Source organism: Panthera onca, chromosome A2 (assembly GCF_046562875.1).
Source record: "Panthera onca isolate mPanOnc1 chromosome A2, mPanOnc1 haplotype 2, whole genome shotgun sequence".
NCBI classification, from domain to species: Eukaryota; Metazoa; Chordata; class Mammalia; order Carnivora; family Felidae; genus Panthera; species Panthera onca.
In genome coordinates, this window is record NC_138340.1 from 124,914,441 (window position 1) to 124,934,962 (window position 20,522).

The window sequence follows — 20,522 nt, forward strand, 5'->3', positions numbered from 1 at the left end:
CAGGTTAGGAAAGCCAGAGTCCCCAAGAGCAGGAATCTCAGCACAGGGTTCGATGGATTGACTACCAAGACGGCACCTAGGTGGAGAACCAGGGCACTCTGGTTCGAGTGTCACTGAGTGCTGCTCTGTCCTCAGGTGCTGGGCCCAGCCGCAGTCAATTCTCTGCTTTGTTTTCCCCCAAGCATGTCTCATTACCTTGAAACTTATTTTTGTCAACTGTTTGCTGAGTAAGGCCTTTTCACTTAGAGAGTTTAAACAGGAAACTGTCGTCAAGGTTCTACCCAAATTACCATACACTGTGAGGGAAAAAAAAAATCTAAAAAGCAATTCTTAAGTTGCAGATTCATTATGATCCCCTCATGAATTAATTGAATAAAGCATAGTTTGAAGAACAATAACGAAGTTGAAAATAATTTGTTTCAAATTTGGTAATTTTGGTACCCCGCCTTTGGTACCCCTACTTCATTTGAGTGTTTTTGTCTCGTGGCCATGCCCCCACCCCCACTCCTTTATTTCGTTGATGTTTTCTTGCTTTACAATTTCTCTTACTTATTTGGCTTACTTGACAACATTTGGTGAGACAAGGCTAAGAATATCTAAGAATAGCTAATATTTGGGTAGCTTTTGAATTTTATGATCACATGCCTCTCTTGGAATGTTACAATTAAGAAACTTGTAAGTAGCAAAGTCTGCATGGAGCCAAGTCATGCCATGTGCTTCCTACTCCCCTCAACTATCCATGTGGGAGAATTTGGTTTGTAATGACAATCAAGGGCTACCCTGAAGTGTCAGGAGGCAACTGAGAATTATAGACCACAGATGCCCTTTGATGTGATGTGATGTCATTCCTTCATCCATTCATCCAGCATTACTGAGTGCCAGGTCTATGCCAGTCCCAAGTGTACTTAATCTGCCATCAGCCGACACACAGGTCCACAGAGAGACAAGCTCTAAAATAGATGTATGTGTGAAGGGCTCTCTGCGAGTGTGGGCAATGCTTTTTTAGAGAAAGGAAACAGTGCTGGCCCTTGAACATGAAGAAAGAGCAGCAGAAAATTCTAGGCGAAGGGAACGTGCAACATCAGAGGTATGGTCAGGAGGTAACAGGTTATGGGATACTCAGAAATTGTGGTAGCCAGCTTCCAATGATCCTCAACTCCTTGGGGAGATGATTCATGCCCTTGTGTAGTCCCCTCCCACACCAGAGCAAGGCTGGACTATATGGCTAGTAGACTACTATAGATGTAATGGCATGTGACTGACAAGTCTAGTTGTAAAAGACATTGTGTCTTCCACCTCGGTCTTTTGGATTGCTCATTCTGGGAGAAGTCAGTCGCCATATTGTAAGAACTCTGTGGAGAGGGCCATGAGGGAAGGAAGTAAGGTTTCTCACTAACAGCCAGCACCAACTTGTCAGCCATGAGGGTGGGCCACCCTGGAGGAAGCAGATTGTCCAGCCTTCCTCAAGGCTTCAGGTGACTGCAGTCCTAGCTGACCTCTGACTACAACTTTAAAAGGGACTCTGAGCCAGAATTCCCAAGCCAAGCTGCTCCTGAGTTCCTGACAAATAGAAACCGTAAGATAATAAATAATTACTGTTGTTTGAAGCCACTAAGTTTTGGGATGATTTGCTGCACAAAAACAGGCAACACCAAACACTTCAGTGCATTTCAGTCCCACCAGTTGCTCACATGGGTCCCCAACGATTGACCCGATATGCTAGTGCCGATGACCGTTCATAAGTCATGAACCCTTGGGCCATTCATGGGGTGATTCTGCTTGTGTGTTCAATGCCAGAAAAAAGTCATTTCAGATATGGATTAGCATCCCTTCTTTGTTCCAACCTTTATAGAAAATGCAAACTATTTCAGAATATTTCACCTCTTCTTTCCCTTCATTTGTGATTTGGATAAGCAACGGTACCCAGAGGCTGAGCAAAAAAGCAGCAAAAGAGGAAGAAACAATGGCTGTGACTAATCTATAGGCTGGAAAATCCACTCTGAATCACTAAGAAGGAATTAAGGAATCTGTGTGCGTATGGTAGTTCAACCCTAGCACTTTTCCTTCTTGTGTGTTCCTGTGCCATGTCCCCAGACATTCCTGCCTGGTGCCTCAGAGAGTCCGTTTACCAGGCAGTGGTTGTTCCCGAGACAGGCCTGCTTGCTGCTGTTCTTGCATAGTTGTACCTCGCTAGTAGTCTGAGACCATTGCTCCTTTACTCTGACTCTTTCTAGCCCTTCCAGGATATGCCCACTCCCACCAGGGCATGCCCAGACTCAGGCCCACTTATCCCTAAAGATAGTCCTAATCAGAACAGAAATCCTGTTAGAGCTTCCAGCCTACAAGTTCATGAAGTCTGTCAACTCTGAGATCTGTTTTGCATGGGCAGGCTCTGGGCATACCTGAAGTCACTAATATGTATCATCCCAATTTCTCTTCTCTCCTTGCCCTATGCCAGTCTATGTCTCAGGATGTGGCTTGTGCCTCAGTTTCTCTAACAAGCACTCTTGATCTCTACTTAGACTAGCACCGTGTCCCACAATTTAGAGAGAAGTATGCAAGGTCCCCATGTTGCTGTGGCTCTCCATAACCCCTTCCTCTCCTTGAGGACTAGTTGCCGCAGCCCATCACCTCTTTCACAAACTGCTGCCTTGTAAGTAGGAGGAATACCTGGAACCACAATCTGGCTATCTGCCTGACTCTTTTCTGTGCCTTATACCACCCACTGCACAGGATTCTTCTCACAAATAGGAATTTCCTGGGTCATACTTGAGCTCATCAAAATTTTCAGACACTGGACAAGTCCCAGTCCTATCAGGTTTCCTGGCTGGCCCACAAATACACATATTTCCTCTCTTTGTTGCAAGTTGCCCAGACAAACCCTTAGGTGTCCCAGCATGCCCTGCACTGGCACTCCATGAGTGATGACAACATCTTGACTTCCTGGGGTCCTTTGAAAAAGAAAATCGTTGGATTTAGGATTTAGTTCCTACTGCTCTTAACTTACCATCTAAGTAGGGATTTATTATCAAGACCTTTTTCGTGGAAGGTGAAGCAGGAACAGTGGTGATATCAGATGAGGGGATGTGGGACCAGGATCCTTAGTGGCATGTACCCTAATTATCTATCTTGGGGGAGGATGCTTCCAGAACTCTAGAGTACTCTAGTTCTGCGGTGAGCCAAGTCATGGAGAGGGAATAGAGCAGATTTTACTGCCCCCATAATCTCCATTTGCACCTTTATGAAAGCCACACAAAATAAAATCCACATGCAAGTAGTGTTATGGAAACATAACTTCAATACAAATTCCCTTGTTGTCTTTGAAGGGTCAGTTTGTGGTTCTGCTAAGATCCCTAAGCCTCCCCTGAAGAATCCACTGCTCCACACTTTTTTATCTCCTTCAAGAAAATGAGTCTTCCAGTTTCACTGTGCCTGGAATTCAGGACTTCTCCTGAGAAATTCTTCACTTGCCAAGACCCAGGTCAAAAGTCATCTCCTTAAACAACCAGTACCAATCTTAGTTTTCACCTCTTCTTTGGGGCTTCCACAGACCCTTCTTCATATCTCTGTGATGGTGCCTTTTATATTTTATGTTAATTTATTTTGCTACAGAATTATACTTATAAGCTTGCTGAATCATGGAGGGTGAGCTTCATGCCTCATCCGATTTTGAAACCCTAGCAATTCACAAGTACATATTAGGTGCTCAGTTTTTAAAATGGTAATTGACCCTGGACGTTAACTTCAAGCCAGCACTCTTGTGCCTTTTGAAAGGCGGTATGACTTTTTCTTGTGTGCACATGCCACCTCTTACCTCTGTCACTTGACTCATTTAGTACCTGAACCTGGCATGTCTCACACCCCCTTTGCCTGGCTAATGCCTGCTCATTCTTAAGACTTGGCTTAGGTACTACCCGTCAAATTTGGGAAGCCTTCCTTGACCCATTTAGGTTGTTTTTGACAATCCCTCTTAGGAATTGACGTAGAAAATTCCCTCTTAGGAATTGACGTAGAAAATTCCCTGTGAGCATACTTCTAATGCTACGGCCCGTTGTCCTAGATTATCTGTATGTGATCGCTCCTTCGTGAGACTATGAGTCTCTGCGTAGCAATTCCCCACACACAGCTCAGTAACAAGAAAATGTTTATAGAAGAAGCCAATGAATGCATGGAAAATTTTTGCTGACTACCAATCTTGATCCTTACTAACATCTAGGAAAACCTGTCCACTGGGAAGATTAGTATCTAGTGGCAATTTTGTAAACCTCTGATCCTTAAGACCTCCAGATTAGAAACCACAAGAGAAGCTGAAGGGGGGGAGGGTATTCCTCACTCCTGCTTTCCAGCTCCTGCATTCACAGTTCTAGGCTTGAATTTAGAATGAGATGGCAGGAATGAATTGTGTCACACACTGCCTGCTGTCAGTTGAATTCAATTATAATTTATTGATTGCTTAGGTCGTCAGAGGCCATCATCATAACCAAATGCCATGGCCTTATTATGGCCCCTGCACTCATTCATCTTGCACAAATGGACATTCACATACTGAGCAACTGTTGAGAAGGCCATTCCCAAGCTGTGCAGATTAATGCTGATTTCTGATTAGTCCCAGATTATGTCTCTGGGCTGACATTGTAACTGGCATTCTTCATTTAAGGAAAAAATGACAGCACAAGCTGTTATAGGGTTTGCATGACTTTCTTTAACTTTCTCAGTATGTTTCAACATTCTTTTCACTTTCCTCTAAGACTAGGACAATTTTTGCCTTTTTTGCCACATTGGTTTTTCTTCTTTTAAAAGATCTGGTTATAGTTGGGTATCAATCTCTGTTGTCCTCTAAATTTTATTGTCATTTAAAAATGGGAATATTGGGGCACTTGATAGTCGGTAGAGCATGCAAGTCTTGATCACAGAATCATTAGTTCAAGCCCCACGTTGGGCGTACAACTTACTTTTTAAAAAAGGAGATCTTAAACAAACAAACAAATAAATAAAATGGGGTTATTTCTGTTCTTTTTTTCCTTTTAAAAATGTACAATAGCAAATTTGAGATTGTTTAACCACTTTATGACATATAAAAAGCCATACATATTTACTGCAGAAAATTTGATGGGTTTTAGGTAAGTATACACCTTGGAAGCTATCACCACTATCAAGGTTGTACTCATACTCATTGCCTCCCCAAGTTTCCTCCTCCCACAAAAATGAAATTTACGGACTATATAATAACATACATAGATATTATATTTATCTAAAATACCAGTTCTGTATTCACAGAGGGATAAATTCATTTAATTAAGAAATAAGGTCTCTGAGTGATGTTTGTTCTCTGTAAATGTTAACAGATGAATTGGAATTTACATTTTGCAAGTTGATGTTTCTTACTAAGAAGCCTTGCCATCTAAAAAGCATTTCCTGTTCTGTTTCCAGTTAAAGTGTTGCAGTCTGGGGCTCTTCCCGTGATAAGCACTTTCCAATCACAGTGAACATGTTCCAGGTGGCCTTGTTTGGTTGTAAGGGACGGAGGGTAATCTCAGAATAACTCAGATAAAGAAAGCTTTATTTTACTTGGCAGGAAGCTCAGCATCATTGCACCTCATGAGAATAGGGCTGGAACTCACTCAACTGCACGGCACCTGCTTCTCCCTGCACATCTGCTAAATGCTTCTCTCTCTACCAACTGGCATCTTCTTCCCCTGCTCTTCTTTCTTGTGTGTTACATACCGTATTTTGAATTGCTGTGCCCCCAACTCAACATCATGAAGTTTCATTTACCATCTAGCCCTATGTCTCAGGTTCAAAATTGTCTATATCTAAATTCCTAAGAATGGAATCTGACTCACCCAGCCCATCTTTCTGAGCCAGACCTCGTAAGTGATTGGCCACTGGCCAGCTGGTACATACCTCTCTGGGTAAGAGGTTGAGCCTTGCTCCAATCAGCTGTGACAGTAGTGGGGGGTCATCCAATATGAACATGACTTGGTTAGGCAGAGAAATTGAAAATGGAAAAGTGCATCACAAGGAGGTAAGGTTGAAGTATAAATTTATCCGGAGATTTGCTTAGGCATGAAAACAATGTTTCTTTGTGCCTGTATCGTCTATCTGCATGGGATATCAGGACAAGTGTAGTCATCACTCACTCCTCATGACCTGCAAAGACTTAAGATCCTCCTACCAAGAGGTTTCAAGAGACTCGTGCAGAAAAAAAAACAGAACCGGAACCAACGTTGACTTCCTGCCAATACAAAAACTTGCTTGAAAGTGACAGAATCTCATTTCAAACCAGCTTAAGCCAGAAGGTTTGCTGCCCACACAACCCAATTACAGAAAGAAAGGGATTACAGCTGACCTCAGAAACCCATGGAACAGGGCTCCGATGCTCTCTGTCTGCCAGGAATCTCAGTCTCCACCTCTGGCCTCTGCATCCCTCCGTGTGGGTTTCATTGTTTTCAAACCGAACGATCCTACCTAGAGCGTTTGCTCAGGGCTCTACCACATCCTTGAAGATTTGCCATCAGAGGCGAAAGGAGATTTTAAAAATCCTGGAGAAGGATGCTGATTGATGCAGCTTAGTCATAGTTCTTCAGAGAGACAGAACAAGCAGGATGCATATACATGTGTGTGTGTGTGTGTGTGTGTGCATGTATCTCCAGAGTTTTATTTTAAGGAATTGGCTCACCCAACTGTGGGTACTGACGAGTCTAAGATTTGTAGGGCAGGCTGGCAGACTGGAAATTTAAGCAAGAGTTAATATTGCAGTGTTGGGAGAGGATTTCTTCTTTGGAAAACCCCGGGTTTTGCTCTAAAGGCTGATTTGACTGATTCAATGAGGCCCACCTACATTATAATCTCCTTTACTTAAAGTCAGCTGATTTTAGATATCCATCATGTCTACAAAATACCTTTATAGCTACATATAGATTTAACATACAATTTAATAACTGAGTACCATAGGCTAGTCAAGTTGACACATAAAACTAATCATCACACGTGATCATCCCTTGGTCCAAGTACTGGTGCAACAGAGGAATTGGGGACTGTGATTGGAATAGTTTGGGTCATTTTCCTACCCATATGGTGCACATAAGTGGGGACTCAGTTAATAGAAATGGATTTAGTATATATATGAACACCTATAAACCCATTACCCACCCTCAGGGGTTTATCCATGAGTACGCCCTTGTATTCAGGCCCTTAGTGAGTTGGATGATGTCCACTCACACTGGTGAGGGCCATCTTCTTTACTCAGCATACCAACTCAAATGTTAACCTCTTCTGGAAACACTATTACAGACGCACCCCAAAGTAATGTTTTACCAGCTATCTGAGCATCCCTTAGCCCAGTCAAGTTGACACAAAACATTAACCACCACAGCAGTGATAAGTCTCAGAAGAAATTACAAAGGAAGACTATGATGGAGAATGGCTTGTGGGGGTTGAGGAACTTAGACTGAGTGGGAGACTGCTTCCCTGGGGCATGTTTGAGTCATGATGGGAAAAACAAAAAAGAGTTTCCCAAGTAAAGATATGGAGAATCTATGGACAACCGCCTAGCCTATCTCCATTTCCATGTGAATATATATGTATGTAAGCGGATCACTCATTGTTCTGCCTCCTTGTATCTTTTTCTTACATGTTGTCTGGACTTGCAGTTTTTTAGGAACAATAGATTTAGCTCCCATACTGATGGCATTTACTGGGTTCATTTTTTTTTAAAGTTCATACTCCTAAAGGAGATAACCCGATTGGCCCAGCTCCTGCCTCCTCAATATGCTGACTACCCAATGAGTTCACTGCTGTTGGTCATATGCACCACTTTTAGTCTGCTCAGCAATGGAAGATGTGGAGAAGATCTCATGTTCAGAACGGACTGTGCATTCAGCAGGATGGTACAGGTGAGCTGTTTTAGCTGAAGAGTGTTCTTGGGTGCAAGCACCATAACTGAAATATCTGAAGTAAGCACCTACTATGTGTCTGCTACCATATTAGAGATGAATAAGACATGAAGTTCACAAGTTCACATCTAGTGGGAGACTCTACATGGCATCGCTTTCAACACGAATATGTCTTGACCTCCCTAGTTGCCCCAGTGTCTTCTTTATACATTATTATCCTGTTCCCTCTTCCCTTTACTGCTTCTATGTCTGCATATCTATCCTATTCTACTGGAAATGGGATATTCCATGGTATAAGTGAATTGCCCAAAGTCAAGATCTTCTAACTTTTAGCCCAAGGCTATTTAAAGGGTAGTTTACAGACGTGCAACATTGCTTGGGACATGTGAGAAACACAAATTATTAGACTCACTGAATCAAGTTCATCAAGATATGAGACTTACTGAATTATGTTCCCTGGGGGTGGGGCCCAGGAATCTCTTTTACTACGCTCTCCAGGTGACTCAGTCACTGCCAAAGTTGGGGAATCACTGTTTTAGGCTACTCATCTTTGCCTACTCCACAATGCTGGGTATAGGTAAACTTTGGTTTGATCATTTCATTGTCCCAAACTGTCTCAGAAGAACTTCTTCAAAGATTTTGAGTGCTCTGTTCTGGGTTGTAAGGCATTCCATCACACCAGCCAATCAGCATCTGCATTGCCCTAAGCTGATGGTTCTCAGCTGGGGATGATTTTGTCCCACAGGGGACGATGTCGATAAACATTTTTGGTTGTCACAACTTGGGTGTGGGTGACACTACTGGCATCTAGTAAGCCAAGGCCAGAGATGCTGCAAGCATCCTATACAGTGCACAGGACGGCTCCTCACAACAAAAAATTATCCAGCCAAGAATATCAATATTGTTGGGGGTGACAAACTCTGCCCTAGAGGATCCTAAACAATTGATAACCACGATGCCTCAAGATGACATTTTGACCTGTTTTTCTCCTCCTCCACTGCTCAAGTTATTAATAGCCACTTGGAAATGGCTTAGTTTGCTTGCTAGGCAGAGAAGTGTTCTGATTTTGAACTTGATTCAGCAAAAGAAACTGCCACTTGATAGTGGAACCACAATATATCACTCCACAGGCTTCCATCGTCTTCCTCTTCTTTTTTTTTCTCAACATTTGGAATGTGTCAATAGCACTATTAATAGTTCACATAGGCATGTTATACATTTAATAAAATGCATGGCCTTTGAAAGTCATAATGTCCCCACCAGGACTTGTATATGATACCATATAATTTTTCTTGAAACTGGGATCTGGCTTAGAGAATGACTTCAATTTGTTTTCCAGAAACATGTGACACAAATCACTATTTCACTGGCTCTGATCACCAGACCATTGCTGGCCAGCAATAAATGTTTCCCAGGCTATAAACATTTTACTACGGAAAGTTCTTATTTTAAAAGCTATAAACTGACACGGCGACCCTCAACAGGCAATGAAACTTACATTACTTGTTGAAGTTCTAATTTTTACTGTACTTTAGCAATAACACAAATAATTGGATTGAGAAAATATACGTTAAATAATGCCTGTCTTAGCATGGTCTTCCCCAAAGCAGAATCCGAGGTGAAGGTTTATGATGGATGAGTAGTTTTATCTGAGAATTTGATTGCAAGGGATGAGGAAGGGACGGGGGAAGGAGGGAAATCTCACACAAGCCTGCATCAGAAGTTGGCCACCCAATGGACGACCGGTCACTTCATAGCATGAGTCCTTGGGAAAACCTATAAAACGTATCGCAGAATCATTGGTCTAGATAAGCAAGGGGAAAGCTTTTGTGTGCTAGCTGCTGGTCTCATCAGTCAGGGTTGTTTTACAAGATGTCTGCTTCCCCAAATATCATTTGTGAGTGGTAATTGTGAGCTCCACTCGCTCACACTTGCATCCATGCGGCCAGAGGACAGGGAAAGTGTCAGATAAGACAAATCAGAGATGTTCCCTACATACCTACTCACGCTAAGTCCTGTGCTAAGATAGTATGTGCAAAGCTAGGTAGGAGAGTTCCTAACACAAGGAACTCACAGCCTAGTAACCCTGCTACTTTGTGTTTATACCAAAAGTATAAAACAAGTATATGAACCAAATGTACGGACCTGTTTTAGGTTTCAAATGAAACAAAATCAATCAATCAGTAGATGTTTTGTCTAAGTGGTCTCAGTATAAATTTAGCCAAACGAATGACTTGTACGAAAATATGATCCAAGGAGGATTATATGGGGTTTCAGAACTCGTTCTTAAGAATGTCCTGGTTCCAGTTCATTATTAGACATAGAGGGCTATCGGGAGCCATATGTAGGCTATGCTCTGCTCCTACAGAGAAGGAACAATAGTCTAGTCTTAGTTCTTGAGAATGAAGGAGGATGTGAAGAAGATCCCAGAGGGGGATGGGAAAGAGGATTGGAACAGAGTAAAAGTTCTAGGGCCCTTACAACCGAAACACTTACATTCCGTCTGTCTGAGGCAAGAAACATCAAATTAACTGAGTACCTACTATGTGCCAGCTAGCCGACCTCTTTATACATTTCCAAAGTGAGATCTTTAACACTGCAGAAGGTTAAGTCAGCAATCTTTAAGAGATCGATAAGATAATACAATAAGTAGTTAGAGCGGAATTGTAACCCCTGCTTGCCCAACATTCACATCATGAGATTGCCTTTTCTGTAGGCGTGAAAGAGTGAACACCAGCTTGCCAAATACACAACGGCCTTTTAGATCCAGCTGGTCAATGACAGGGTGAGGCCATCAGCAGTGACTTGGGGTCAGCCATTTTTTGAGCCCTGACACTGACAAAAAAATGCGCTGGACGTACCATGAGCTTGACAGGGCACGCAAAACAGCTGAAACCAATTAGAGACATAAACTAGGATTTTCTGGCCAACTCCAAAATAAGTAAATTGTACACATAGCCATCCACAACTTGGAGTGGGAACCATTTATTGAATCAAGTAATTGCCTCTCAGTGTCTGTAGCAAGTTAACTACCTAAGGAAAATGAGACAAAAACCACCCTGAATGAAATGCATCTGTTTATCCCATCAAGCAGACTTTTAATTGTATGTCCCTCTGCCAAATTTCTTTGACATTTAAAGGTTGGTGGTCAATTCTATACTTAAGACTCATGTTCACAAAAGCTTACATAAGACAAAGAAATGAACTACTAATGGTAAATAATGTTAAGAGAAAACAGAAGAGTGGGGATAAGGCAGTGCATATTCTCTCTGTCTTCTATATAATATTGGGCCAAGCCCACAATGCCTTCTTTCCAGAAGTACTGGGGAGGGAACAGAGCTGTTTCATCAGAATCCTAGTCTGTCACTGCTCTGTAACCTTGGGGAGACCCTCAACCTCTCTGCTCCAACTTTCCTCATTCAGAGGTAATTAGTAGTCATTTGTACACTTTGTACATGGCAGAAATTTTTACGTGCATAACCTCATTTACTTACTGTATGCATTCTCCCACAAATTCTGTCACGATGATGATACTGTCCCTGCATTTCAGGTAAAGAAACTAAGGTTTAGAGAATTTTTTGCTCCAGGTTATGATGAGAACCCAGGTCAACCAACCTCAGATTCCATGCACTGCCCATCAGAGTGTGTTGGTTCTCGCCACTCTGATAAAATCCAGTTTTTCTCATTTCAAAGTAAGGAGCAATCAGCTGTTAAGACTGTCCAAACTTGACTTTCTTCTTAGTGAACTTTGCGCCACCAGCATCAGTCAACTATTTTGATTTAACTCCCCCCCCCACCACCACCACCATGATATGGAACATTACAGCCTTTGATTCTATGTTCTAAACTTTCTCTTTTTTCCATTCTGCACCCCACGGCCTTAGTTCTGAGACTGTCTCCTAGATCTATACAAGAGTCTTTCCTGGCCACTGCTCCTTCCACAACCTCCTCTAATCTATTCTCTTCATGCTGCTGACTGCTTGGCTTTCTGGATTAGGACTCTGTCTGCTGTGAGAAACCCTTGAATTACTTTCCTCCACCCTCCCAAGGCAGGTGTCACACAGCCACTTGTCATCTCCTCCCAGCCCCAACAATAAGTCAGCTGCCCCCAGTTCTCCAGGCATCCTGTGCTTCTCCATGCCTCTGGGTGGTTATCTCTGCCTGGAACCCTGGTGTCCCTTTATCCAAGAACAGACTTCATTCTTGAAATCTCAGCTAGTCCTCAGGATGTTCTTTCCCCTCGTTCTCCTCCTTACTAGCACCCCATCTCTCCTTCTGCACGGATCTATTACAGGCCCATGATTGTCAATTCACAAGGGTTACAGCGAAGGGTTCTCTGAAACTGATAAACAAGGGAAGAAAAATGATTCTCTGGGAGTTAGACCTCAAAACCAACACATAAAGGATCAAAGCAGCTAAGTGCAAAGTCATCTTAAGGAAACAAAATATTTCCCAAGCTTGGAAGATTAGGCTATAATAAATCTGAAACCCTAGGGGCAGGATTTGCTTCAGAATTCAGATTGTTTTTTGTGATACAAGACAGACACCACATGTTATATAATACCCTTAGCATAATGCACCATGAACATTTTCAATATTTGTGTAATGGAAGTATGAGTCTCACACTAGGAACATAAATGAAGATTATAAATAGCTTCATGTTATTTCAGGTCATATTCTCCCTAAACTTCCTACACCTTTTGTTTTTCAGAGATTTTGGTATTCCAGAATTGCGGATAATGGAATGCGGATGTGAATATCTCTAAAGAAAGAAAGACTCAATCATAGAGGGGAGAAGTGAGCCATGGAAGTGTAGAAAAGGGAGAAGCGTGGAGAACATGTGAGCAGTGACCAGTCCAGCACTACCCAGCAAGAGGCAGGATTTATTATATTCTGATTCCATTGTCAAGGCCAGCATTGTAAAAAGAAAGAAAGAAGTGCTGAGCTCTCTCAACTGAGATCACTAAACAGTTGGCTCATTTGAACAGTATTTTTCTACTCTTGTACTCCCCAAGCCACTGGACAATTATCAATCTTGGCATATATAAAATATCTGCAGAAGAGAATAATCTTTTCACAACTTTGGGTTCCTACTTCTGTAATATGTATGTGTGTGTATATACATAAATATATATGTATATGTTAAATTAATACTCTGACCCTGTGGTTTTACATATCAGTCCGGCCCTGGGAGATATATTCCTCCCTCTGTTTATTCATTTATTTGTCAAGTATGTACTAAGCCTCTTGATGAGCAGTTGACTCAAAGCCTAGCCTTGGACCACACACAGAAATGTGCTGATGTAATGGATGTGATTGCCCTGTGAGGTTTGCTAAGAGTCATGCTCCTGGTGTTTCCATAACATTTCAGGCTTAGCCTCCCTGGGTGGAGGCACCTGGGAAGTTTCTTCCGCTATTTAACTTTCTACAGTAATCACATTTATTTTCTTTATAATAGGTTAGTAATTATTTCCCAGTTTTCAAAGTGCAAGTAATGTTACTTTTTGTGAAAGTGTCCTTAACTAAGAAGTGATTTGATCTTCACTTCTGCCTTCCCTGGACTGTCAAGAACACAAAACTCGAAACCTTATGTAGTCCACGGTGTCACTGGAGAGGGTTCAGGAGATGAGGGGAGGGGTTTGGCAGTCTGACTTCCAAACCCAAGAATTAAAGATCCCTGTTTGTTATCACTGTCACCACCATATACTGCCACTGTCCCTCTGACTTTTCATTGTCTCTCGGCTGACTGCCAAGGCTTGTGAGGTCCCACGCAGGAGGATGGGTTTCCATTAAGAACATTCTCATTCCTCTTATTTAGGAAGCCAAGTCTGGGACACCAAGTGCCCAGTCCTTGAAGAACCCACCCCCTCACTAGCCATTTAGTCCAAAGTCTGTTAGACTGGATGGAAAAGAAGTTGTAATCTCCTTTGCTCATCTTAATGCTAAGGAGCTACTTTTCTTTGAAATCCTTAAAAACACAAATTTCCCCACCTACCACCCTTGGAAAAGAAATCCAAATTCTCTCAAGGGATCTAGAAGCCTCAAAGACTCAGGGAAATTTCTATATTCAAACATGATCTATTCTTTTCATGTCTTAGGGGAAATAAACCTGAAAAGAGTATTTAATTTATTTATTTGCCTGGAAATATTATTTCTATTTATGATCCCAGCAGGAAACATCTGGCATAGTCAAATCAGGATAATTTGAAGAAGACAATTAAAGGACTGTTTACAAAGGTATAGCCGGTATGTTGGGAAATTACAAGGTGCATTAGTTATTTATTGCTGCATAACAAATTGCCTCCCAAGCTAGAAGCTCAAAACAAGTATTTATTACCTCATAGTTTCTGTGGTCAGGAACTCAGGCACAGTTTAGGTAGTTATCTGTGGCTCAAGGTCTCTTGTGAGATTACAGTCAAGCTATTAGCTAGTACTGTGGTCTCATCTGAAAACTTGACTGGGGACAAACAGGTTCCTTTCAAACTCACATAGTTGTGGACAGGCCTTGCTTCCATGTCGTGACGCCATAAGGCTGTTCTGGGGCATAACAGTTGGCTTCCCCCAGGCATGTGATTCAAGTGAGAATGGCCAAGATAGAATTCATAGCCTTTTCATAACTTCATCTCAAAAGTGTCATCTTAGCTCTCCTGTGTATTCTGGTAGAAGTGAGTCAATAAATCCAGCCCACATTTAAGAAGAGGGGATTATACAAGGGTGTGATTACTGGGAAACAGAATCCCTGGGAACCATCTTGGAGGCTGCCTACCCCAATAAATGGATTGTGAAGTCTTCCAGGGTTAGTTACAGATGAACTGTTTTCATCCCCAGGGCAAAGAGGCAAGGGCAGAGAGCAGTCTACATAACTTGGAAGGATAGTGTCGTGTGGAGAGGGCAGACTTGAGAGACACTGTGCCCTTGGGCCAATGGAACAGACATCTCCAGATGACCCCATAGAGAGGAAGCAGAGGTAATAAATACCTTGACTTCTTGCTTTTCTCTCCTTCCATCTCTTGGTGGGCCACTAGACTAGCAGAACCCAATCAGATGCCATGAAGCAAGGGAGCACATTGATGTGGTCCATACAAGTCAGCCTGCCAGAGCAGAGAGTGCGTCTGGATGGGTAAATAGCAAATATTGTCACATTATGCTCTAGTAGCTGGCAAATTTCCCATCAAGGACTTTCACATTCTGGGGAATCTTTATTTAAAAGGTTCACTTGAAGGGCACCTGGGTGGCTCAGTGGGTTGAGTGTCCAACTCTTGATTTTGGCTCAGGTCATGATCTCAGGGTTCCTGCTCCGAGTTCCTGCTAAGTTTGAGTCCTGCATCTGGCTCTATACTGACAGTGTGGGGCCTGCTTGGGATTCTTTCTTTCTCCCTCTCTCTCTGGACCCCCCCCATGCTCGCTCACACACACACACACACACATACACACACACACACACTCTCTCTCCCTCTTTCTCTCTCTCTCTCTCTCTAAATAAATAAATAAGAAAAAAAGGTTCATTTGAATTATTATTTGTTTTCTAAGCCTGATTGATCTTAACAACTACATTACAGATTTTTAGTCAGTGAGGAAAGGCTCACCTTTGTCTTTGAATACCCTGCATAACTTTGCCTGTGCCGAACAAGGGCTCTTAAAAATCACCGCCATAGTATTTGAGAGCTGGAAAGATCCTTAGATATTATTTAGTAAACACTCATTTTAGGGATGAGAAAATTGCTGAGATGTTAACTGGATTGCTTAAGATCACACAATGCTAAGCCCACATGTCCCAACACTATCTATAATTTACTAATTCCTGAATAGTAATGATAATGACGGTAACAAATTGCAAGTGCACAACATTTTCAAGTTTACAAAGAGCTTCCACCCACATCATCTTATTTGAATCTCACAATAATCCTGAGATACTGGGAAGGTAGATGTTATTATTTCCAATTTACGAGTAAGAAAGTGACCTACATAGATATTAGCTATTTTCAGCAGAGCAAAAAGTGATATAATAGGCATCAAAAACAATCCAGACACTTGAGGCTTTTGGGATTCACCTGTTCAGTCTCATCCGATAGATTCATCTCTTCTAATTGACTAAGACAGGCTACGAAATGAGGGGCTGCTCATTGAGAAACCAAGGTTGGACCTTCCTATATGAAGATGGTGAGTGCAGACTGAGTAGATCTCAGGGAACATTCTAAGAAGAGAAAGGCAGTAAAGCAGCCCCACTAAGGGCCTTCCTTGTCTACCACTGAAGGAGCCGTTCCTGGGCTTCCTGGTGACATCCCTATAGCATTCTCCAAGAAATGGAGCTTCTATCTTTCAGGAGAATCTACACAATGAGCATTCACATAGGAAAAACCCAGGGGGCAAGAGGAGGGTCTTCGGTAGACTTGGGTAAACTAGGTGGAATGTGAAGCCTATACTACTTTGCTAGTTATTATTGCTATGTAACAATTCCCCAAACTTAGTAGGCTTTAAGACAACAACCCTTCATATTACAGCTCACAATTTCATGGGTCAAGAATTCAGTCAAAATTCTGCTGGGCTGTTCTTTTGTTTCACATGGTCATGACGGGGCTGCTCCAGTGATATTCAGCTGGTCTGGTCGGGAAGGGTCAAGAGACTTCAGTCACACAGCAAGGGTTTTGGTGAGGGTGTCTTGAAAGCTTAGCTCACCTCTGCCTCTCTGTAGCTTCGGGGCCCTCTAGGAGATTTCTCCAGTAGGGTAGTTGAGTTTTATACATGCCCACTCACCTTCTGAAGACTTAGAAAGCAGTTTTAGCCTTTTCTTCAAGGCTAGCTCCAGAACTGACGTAGCATTAGTTTGGCTGTCCAGTTTTGGTCAGTGAAGTCAAGGAGTGGTTCAACAGATCTCACCACTTGGTGGGAAAAGAGACAAAGGTTTATTGCCATCTTTAATCTGGCATAATTCTCACACAAACTTCTCTCATTTCCCCACTGTTTTTCATGCTTATTCCCCATTACAACGTTTTTACAATTATAATCTGAAGGAAATATTAAGGACATGGGCTGGAGGTAGTTTTCAACCTGGGGAACATATATTTGATGATGCAAATTGCAACATCACTTGGGGAGACAGGTTGGGATCATTGATCTCTGTAGTGTGACTGGCATGTGTCTTGCTTCACCAACCTGGGTTTAAATGACAGAATGTATTCATAACATTAAATAAGGTGTTCTTGATTCTCCTAACCACCTACTCGTCTTGCAATTGTTTACAGATTTCTCCCTCCCAGATATATTTTTTTAATTTTTTAAGGTTTTATTTATTTTTGAGACAGAGCATGAGCAGGGGAGGGGCAGAGAGAGAAAGGGAGACACAGAATCTGAAGCAGGCTCCAGGCTCTGAGCCATCAGCACAGAGCCTGATGCGGGGCTTGAACTCACGGACTGTGAGATCATGACTTGAGCTGAAGTCGGACGCTTACCCAACTGAGTCACCCAGGCGCCCCCCTCCCAGATATTTTAAGAGTCCCCAGGCCTGCTTCCCTATGTTTGATGCTCACATCTCTGTGCCAGGAGCTGGGGTTTGTCCCTCTGAACAGGATTCTGCAGGAGAGGCTACTGCTGTCTGTCTCTGGTCTCAGTTCTTATTCACCTCCATTCGCCACCTGCCATGGCATCTTGGGACACATTATTAAGGAAATTCATTGCTATCATTTCAATTCCCATGGTGCTGTGAGAGAATGATCCTCCCTCTCCAAGTGCAAAGGACAAAGGTTCCTCATTTTTTATTCTCATACAAGTTGGGTCCCACTGAGAAGTTGCCCAAGTGCCCAGTATTGTCATACATTTTATTCACCTACACAGAGCCAGGTACCGCAGTCACTCAGGTAGCCAGGGAAGCTGGCATTGGATAAGTTCCAGCACCTGCCTGGCCGCATGTCATATCTAGATCCCCAATCCAGCCCATTGCTCAGACAATTGTGCTACCTATGGGACAAAGTATAAATCTCCCTTTTTCTTACGGTATCTTCTCTCCCAGGGTTGCCATGGGCCAGCTCCCCTCCTGGATTCTGCTAGAACTGGCCATCCCCACTTTCTTATTCCTCTCCCTATAATTTACCATGTAGGTCTCCATGCGTTCATAGGGTTCCTGACCTTTTTTTTTCTTTACTTCTCCCTGGGGACTTCTCTCAGGCCCTTAATAAATATAAACAGATACATGATATGTGTATGCATGTTTGGAGGTGAGAAGCATCTTTGCTCCAGTGCCTGTCACCCAAGAACTCTGGATTCCTGGGTTCTAGTCAAACCATATATTTCCCTATTTTCTCTGCCTTCCCCTTGCCTACAAACGTAATTTGGGAGAAAAACAAATTCCGAAAATATCCCAGGTGTAGAGATGTGCTCTTTCCTCTTTATCCCTCAAGGGACTAAACCAAATTGGCTGTCCCCCTGAGTCAATTCTGATTGGTTGGTTATGAACACAGATGGGCCCCTTTTGCTGCTTTTGCCCAGCCTGGGGTGGAAAAAGGGGTACAGGGGAGGAATTGTAGTATTAGGAGCTACCACCACCTCTAAGTATAATCACAGCACCTTGGGGTCCAGAGAATGTGCCAAGAACATGAGTTAGCAGGTGAGCTTGGCCCCTGTTACTTCTATCCCACACATGGAGAGAGCATGAGAAGGGGCCCTAGCACACTGTAAACAGGCTTCTAATGCCAGTAGCCTGATAAATTTTATAAATAAAACCAGAGAATTCTGATTATGCATGAATCATCTGCATCTGATTTGTTTCATCAATATGTCAGTCCATGAGTTAGCTTTCCACGTTTTCGAGCTTTCATAGCACTGTTAATGCACTCAGTATCAGAAACTCTGGCATTCAGCACCCCAAGTCCCTTTTGCCTTGTGTTTATTTTGGTATCTTGCCCCAGCAACATCCTCTCTCACCTACGGGTCACTCAGCCTTGTGCAAACATCCCATCTTGGATGCAAACTAGATTCTGCAGAACTCCCCGGCCGGAAAGGAAGGAAAGAAGGGGAAGCTGGTGGTAGTTTGAAAAGAAATACAAAGGTCTTTAAAACAACCTTGCCATAGCCCTCCCCGAAACCCCCTACTGTCCACCTGCTGAATATTCATTCCCTAGTAGGTTCCAATGAAACTTATCAATGTTGTTTTTACTTTTTTAGAAACAAAACAAATTATGTTCTTCCTTGTTATCAATACATGTTTGCAACAGGAATTGTGGGATTTCCAGATAAGCAAATGGAAAATGAAGAAAATATCAATATATAAATTTTATTAACATTTTGGTAAATGTTCTTCCATTTGTTTCTATGTAAATAACTATGAGTACATATGGTTCACACCATATACGTTTTGTAATGAGCCTTTTCATTTGATAGACTGCCTGAGTATCTTGTGTTTATATAAATAACCTTTAAGATCATCATTTAAAATTGATGTATAGTATTTCATTTTATGAAATAAATACACCATTTATAATCACCATAGATTATTTCACTACTTACGTACTGATAAAAATTTAGGTTGTTTTTATTTTTATACTCTTAAAAAATCCTATGTGGAAAATGTTTATAAATACATCTAAAAATGCATGCATCCATTTTTTCTTAAAATTAACTCCAGTTTCTTAAAACTCCTATCTGTGCTACTATTGAGTCTTAGAGTTTGCACATTTTTAGGAATTTTGATATGTAGTCTGAGTTCCCCTTAAAAGCAGGTTCTGTTTTTTTCTTAGGTAATAATATATACAATGCTCACATGGGCTTAAGGAACTTGATAGCAGTTATCAAACAGGTTCTCTTGCACAAATATCTCTTTAACAATGCTTGAAGAGACTCTTTAACTTTAGGAATTTGTAATAGAACAAAAAGATTAATTGCCAGAGTGGGACTCATATGAAGTTTACTATAGCAATTAAGCAGAGTCATGCAAATTAAGAGAGATATATTTTAAAATATTTATTATATTTATTTTAATCTTATAATGATAATATATGATTACTGTAGAAGATTATTTTATGTATACAGGAAATTATATTAAATTTACTCATAAGCCCATCATGCCTAGAAGACCGCTGTTCAGATCAGATACATGAACTACACATCTTTTATATTTAGCCTTCTATTTTGCTCTTTTTCATTCAATGCTTTAGCAGTAGCATTTTGTCACATCGTCAACTCCATTTGAAAACATGCCGTTGATTGCCAGAAATCATATAAAAAGGACTCTATGGAAAATACCATAATTAAAAAAATCTTTCTCTTACTCTTGGACATCAGGAATGTCTAGAAATTTATCATAAATATCGCTGGGATGAACATCTTCGTACACTGGTCTTTTTTCAGGTCTATGATTATAGCTTTCACCTTGGGTGAAATTATAGGATCAAAGGCATGCTGTTTTTTTTTTTTTTTTTTTTTTTTTTTTTTTTTTTAATTTTTTTTTTTTCAACGTTTTGTATTTATTTTTGGGACAGAGAGAGACAGAGCATGAACGGGGGAGGGGCAGAGAGAGAGGGAGACACAGAATCGGAAACAGGCTCCAGGCTCCGAGCCATCAGCCCAGAGCCTGACGCGGGGCTCGAACTCACGGACCGCGAGATCGTGACCTGGCTGAAGTCGGACGCTTAACCG

General features: G+C 41.8%; 1 long non-coding RNA gene across 6 annotated transcripts in view; it reads left to right on the forward strand.

Annotated features, from left to right (window-relative positions):
- LOC132679372 (uncharacterized) overlaps positions 1-18,106 on the forward strand; it is a 58,271-nt gene extending 40,165 nt beyond the window's left edge. For 5 of the 6 annotated variants that reach the window (XR_009610120.3, XR_009610115.3, XR_009610117.3 and 2 more), the window contains 3 exons: positions 7,719-7,895; positions 12,607-13,000; positions 14,724-18,106. This is a non-coding gene — a long non-coding RNA (uncharacterized LOC132679372). The remainder of the gene's footprint in view (positions 1-7,718; positions 7,896-12,606; positions 13,001-14,723) is intronic. The other variant, XR_013553075.2, reaches the window with a different exon arrangement.
- Positions 18,107-20,522: the final 2,416 nt, after the last annotated feature.